The sequence below is a fragment of the Vicia villosa genome, linkage group LG4, assembly GCF_029867415.1.
Source record: "Vicia villosa cultivar HV-30 ecotype Madison, WI linkage group LG4, Vvil1.0, whole genome shotgun sequence".
In the NCBI taxonomy this organism is placed as follows: domain Eukaryota; kingdom Viridiplantae; phylum Streptophyta; class Magnoliopsida; order Fabales; family Fabaceae; genus Vicia; species Vicia villosa.
Genome location: NC_081183.1, coordinates 168345277 through 168350411, shown reverse-complemented (window position 1 = coordinate 168350411; position 5135 = coordinate 168345277). Strand labels below are relative to the sequence as shown.

At 28.5% G+C, this 5135-nt stretch overlaps 1 long non-coding RNA gene across 2 annotated transcripts; it reads right to left on the bottom strand.

Annotated features, from left to right (window-relative positions):
• Positions 1-2200: 2200 nt before the first annotated feature.
• Positions 2201-3720, bottom strand: LOC131600213 (uncharacterized). Of its 2 annotated transcripts, XR_009283066.1 has the most exons (4): positions 3580-3710; positions 3313-3442; positions 2535-2877; positions 2201-2360 (listed from the first exon to the last, which is right to left on the bottom strand). It is a non-coding gene; the product is annotated as an uncharacterized LOC131600213 (long non-coding RNA). The 2 variants fall into 2 exon arrangements; XR_009283065.1 differs by having other exon boundaries at positions 2535-3442; positions 3580-3720.
• Positions 3721-5135: the final 1415 nt, after the last annotated feature.

The following is a 5135-nucleotide window of genomic DNA, read 5'->3' as shown; positions in this document are numbered from 1 at the left end:
TTCATCTCCAGTAACATCAAAGAGGAGTGTGTGAGTGAGGAAAAAATAAGCATAAAAAGAGGTTAGGATAAAATATTTCCTCAGTACTAACCAATTCTTCTATAAAATGATCAAGAAACTTTAGAAAGTAGGGTGGTGTAATATATTTTTAGTACTACAAAATTTCTTTAGTACTACACGGGTCAAGGAAACTGTAATTCGAATCAAGGTTAGGAATGATTTGAGATAAATGTGAAAATCGGATTTTGTCAGGTCATTGTGGTTCAAATTATAAACTTCATTGATTCAAATCATGAGCAAGTTTGATACAGATCAAGTTAAAGACTAATTCAAATAAATAATTTATCTAAAATCCTAGATTTTGATTATGTCAGCTTAATTCAAATTACAGAATTCGTTGACTCGAATCACTGATTTTAATCAAATAGTAAAAATTTTAATTTTAAATTCTTAATTCAAATCATTTTCTCATTCAACTTTAATCATATCCATTACTCTTGAGTTAAATTAAAAGAGTATTTTTATTCATTTTTTAGTGCTCAATATCAAGCATATATATAAATCATTTTTGTCATTTCTAGTGAGATTCATACCCATACTTTCATAACGTTGAGAAAAACTATGAGAGGTTCCCCATTCATAAACACACTCGCACCCCTTTAATCAACCTTGTAAAAAACTTTCTAGAATGTTAATATTGTGAGGTTTTAGTTGTGTTGTGTCATATTCTTTAGATACCCTTCATAATCTTCAATCATGTATAGAGAAACCATTTTTGTGGTGCTCAACTCTAAATATTGAGTGTAATAGATAAATCAAATGTATATTATGGAAGCTAATGTTTTTGTGAAGTTTTGTTGTGTATATCACGAAAAAAATTGCTTTTTGTCAATGGTATCTGATGGTGATTATCCAACAAGTGAATAGTTTCTATATACTTCATGAAAGTCTTTGGTGGAACTGGGTAAACGTTGCTATAGAAAGAAGTTGGGAGTTGTCAAATCTCTCTTGGGTAGAACTCGTTCAAACAAGGAACCAGTATATCAGAGTAAAGATTGATGTAGAACAAAAGTATGAAGTAGGTTTATTGTGTCTAGCAAGATCGCTGGATTAAGATAATTGAAGATCTTGAGTGTGTGCAGTTAAGTAATGCTTCAATAGAATGGGATGTCAATTTAGTTTGTGTTGGTTAAAGCATTGTGCTCGTAGTGTTTAGATTGTTGATAATCCGTAATATCAAAATACTTGATCTTAACTTTAAAAATAATAAAACACATTACAATTTTCAATTGTAAAAACATTGAATAATGGACTAAGTTTTATCAAGAACAAATGAGCTAAACCATTATATATCTGACATACGTTTTTCTTTTCCTATCTCTTTTAATTCTTTACATTGTATCGTATCTTTTTAATTTGTTTATCTTTAGAATGTCATGTTGATTTTGATATTGCTTATAATTTTTAATCATATAAGTATATGTCTGCGATGTGTCTAGTTCAATGATTATTCTATTCCTTGATTATAATTGTACAGACTTTAATTTTAGATTAATCATTCGTTGATATTAGGGGTGGACATCGGTTCAGGCCGGTTCGGGTTCGGGCCCAAAACCCCAATCCGGCCCAACCCTCGGGTGATATCTGTTAGCCCAATTCCGACCAATCTTATTCTCGGTTTTTTCGGATTCGGATTGAACCGGGTTCGGATAACTGGACCGGTTTATTTCGGTTAGCATTTATTGGGTCACTGATTTTTTTTTCTTTTTTTAAATTATTTTTAAAATTCTGATGTTACTGGGCCACTCAAATTTCCACACCAATTCTGATTTTACTGGGCCACCCAAATTACACCCGATATAAAAGTTTCATTTATAATATAAAAATGACAATTAATTGATTTTCTATAAAAAAAATTGATTATTTGAATAAAAATACTAATTATTTCAAACCTAAATTACATTTTGTAATTCTCATTATTACAATTTATTCAACCTAATAATGACAAACAAAATTGGTAATCAAACCAAATTTTACATAGAAAAATACATGTTATTCCACCAAATCATTACAATTAAATTTAAAATAAATATCAATAAATTGCTTTAATTAAATAAAAACCTAAATCAACCAAATTAAAATAACATAAAAGTCGATAAATGAGTTTAATCACTTAATCCATTCTTTCACCATCAAGTAATATAAATAAAAAACTATAACAAAATAAATCAATAAAATTCAATTTCAAGTCCTTGCAAAAATTAAAAAACACATGAACATAAATACAAAGATCTTAAAATGATCTTGTTCATTGCTAAGTGAACCTCCTTCCCTGTTTCTACTTACAAGTCTTCTTCTACCTGATTATAAGTTCCATGTAGAAAAAGATAGAAAGTTAATATATCAAACCTAGAATATATATATATATATATATATATATATATATATATATATATATATATATATATATATATATATATATATATCCCTAAAAAAATATATCTATCATATTAACAAATTAAAACATATTATACCTTTTAACTTTTAGATCACATCCAACATAAATCTGAAATTTTCTACAATATATTTGGATCAACAATTTCTTCATTATCCTTGAAACCACTTACACCAGAACAAAATCAAAGACTATTGCAACAATAACACCAAAACAAAAATAAGACTATTGCAACAATAACACCAACCTGCACAAAAACAAGACTACTACTGCGCAAAAATCATTCCTACCTGCACAAAACTTTGAAGAGAAATAAAAAAAACTTAACAGGGCATAGTTAGAAAAAATTAAAAACAAACTTCCATATCAACTTACAAAGCTCTTTCTCCAAAATGTATTCCATTTTTTCATTGCAGCAGCACCTTCAAAGAACAACAATGAAGTCAATCTTTACTGAAACTAAAAGAAAATCAAATATACTAAAATAATGCTACCCAGTTCATAAAAAGTTACACGAGATTAAACAATATTCTTCTCATTTTCTAGAGGAAATATAAATACAGATCCAGCAAACTCATTAAAATAAATAAGAAAACAAAGAGTTAAAAACATATAGATCTAGATCCATTGTCATTAACACTAACAAACATAGATCCAGCTCCATTTTCTAGACATAGATCCTGTAAAAAATATAGGAGGTTAGAAACAGTAATAATCTTTGAGTTTAAAATATGACACATGATTTTTTATATAAACTCCCGTAACTTTTGATATTTTCTAATCAAAATTTGTTTATGAAACTTTACAAGAGCTCAGATCTACATATTCAAAAATAAAAAGTTAAGCAAAACATTTACCTTGATTAAACATGGGTCTTCAAAATGATAATCATCTAGAACAAGTTTCTCACTAACAAGCTCTTCATGTTGAACCCCAACTTTAAGATCCGCTTCATGTTCTTCATCTTGCTGTGAGGAATCGCATCTTCTGAAACAAGAGTAAATCAAAGACGTTGTGAGTAATCGCATCTTCTGAAACAATAGTAAATCAAAGAGTCAAAGATAGCTAGATAAAATAAGTAATCTTTTCCATGAGAAAGACAAGAGAGGAACTTAGTGTTTTACCTTTGTTGAATCGTCGATGATGAGAGAAAACACAGAGAAAAACAAAGTTGGAGACGGCTAGGGTTTCATTCACTAACAGTTATATATTAGATTTAACCTAATTGTATGCTACTGGGCTTCAAAAACTACTCAGTCCACTCCAGTATAAGCCAATTCCGGTCGGGTTCGGTTTTAGTTGGATTGAATTTACTCAACCAAACCGAACCGCAACTAACCATTAGAAACCGAGCGGATCACCCGTTGGACCCGAAAACCCGAACTTGACCCGACCGAATGCATTCGGTTTACATGGATCGGGCGGATAGCATCGGTTGAATATATTTTGTCCACCCCTAGTTGATATATCTCAAATTTGAACTATGTTCGAGATTATATTATGGTCTATGTTGAATTGCTTATTAAAATAACTTCTTTAGTCCCAATTATGTTCAATTTTGATTAAATTATGCATATTAGATAGACGACCGCTATATTTTGTGCTCGCCTGCCACCTAAGCTTTTGCTCAGCGGACTCTGATTTTATGTAAGAAAAAGGTTTTGAAAATGATTTAAGGAGATTGGTCTATTGAACCCCCTTATAGGCCGCTTAATCCTCATATTTTCGCCTAACAATGTAGTCATATTTGGAGAGTTGTGGAGGATATAAATAAGAGGTTGGAGACAAACTTTAAAAACACATGATTTTCGCCTAAGCAAATTCAATAAAAGAAGAACAATTTCTATTATATAGGTGAAAGTTAGATACCATAATATCCCTCAAATCATATGATTTATATATCTTGAGTTCATAATACAAAATAATAGAAAAATAAAAGAGAAGGTAAACCATCAAATTATTTTTCAAAAGCAACTATCCTTATACAAAAAATTTAGTGACTTAAAAATATGACACAAAGTAGATCTACATTATTGATGAATGTCAATAAATTAAAAAAGTTTAAATTATAGTATAAATTTAGTACTACATCTAATCTTAAATATAAGATCATCTTAATTTTTTTATCACTTCTTTCAAATTTTCAAAAACATTATTGTTAAATACTTTTAATTATATATTTTCTCTTACTAATAAAAAAATATCATGATAAAACATTAACTAATAATTTATTTTGTAACATTATAAATTAGAGAATATCTTATCTCACCCTAGAGTTCTTACGCATCATGTGCGCTTCTTAAAATATTCTCGACTTTTGAAAGTATATTTTTGGAAGTATTTTTTTATTCAACGTTGATTTGTTACATAGATGTATCTATAAAACCTCTTTGAATTGAATTATATTAAAATTTTTCTCGACGTTTTCTAGTTTAAACTATTTTCGTAGATATAGATTCGAAAAAACTTAAAATTTAGTAAAAAAAATGTTTTATGATGTGTATTTCTAAAAGTATGAGGCTTTAATATAATTGCGTTAGATGTCTAAGAGTATTAAGGTGTAGATTGAGATATTGCAATAAATTATTAATAAATATAAAATGATTAAAAAAAGAGGGAGATAACAATAAAATTTGAATAAAAAATTAGCATAACTTTTTACAACATACTAGAAAGAAGA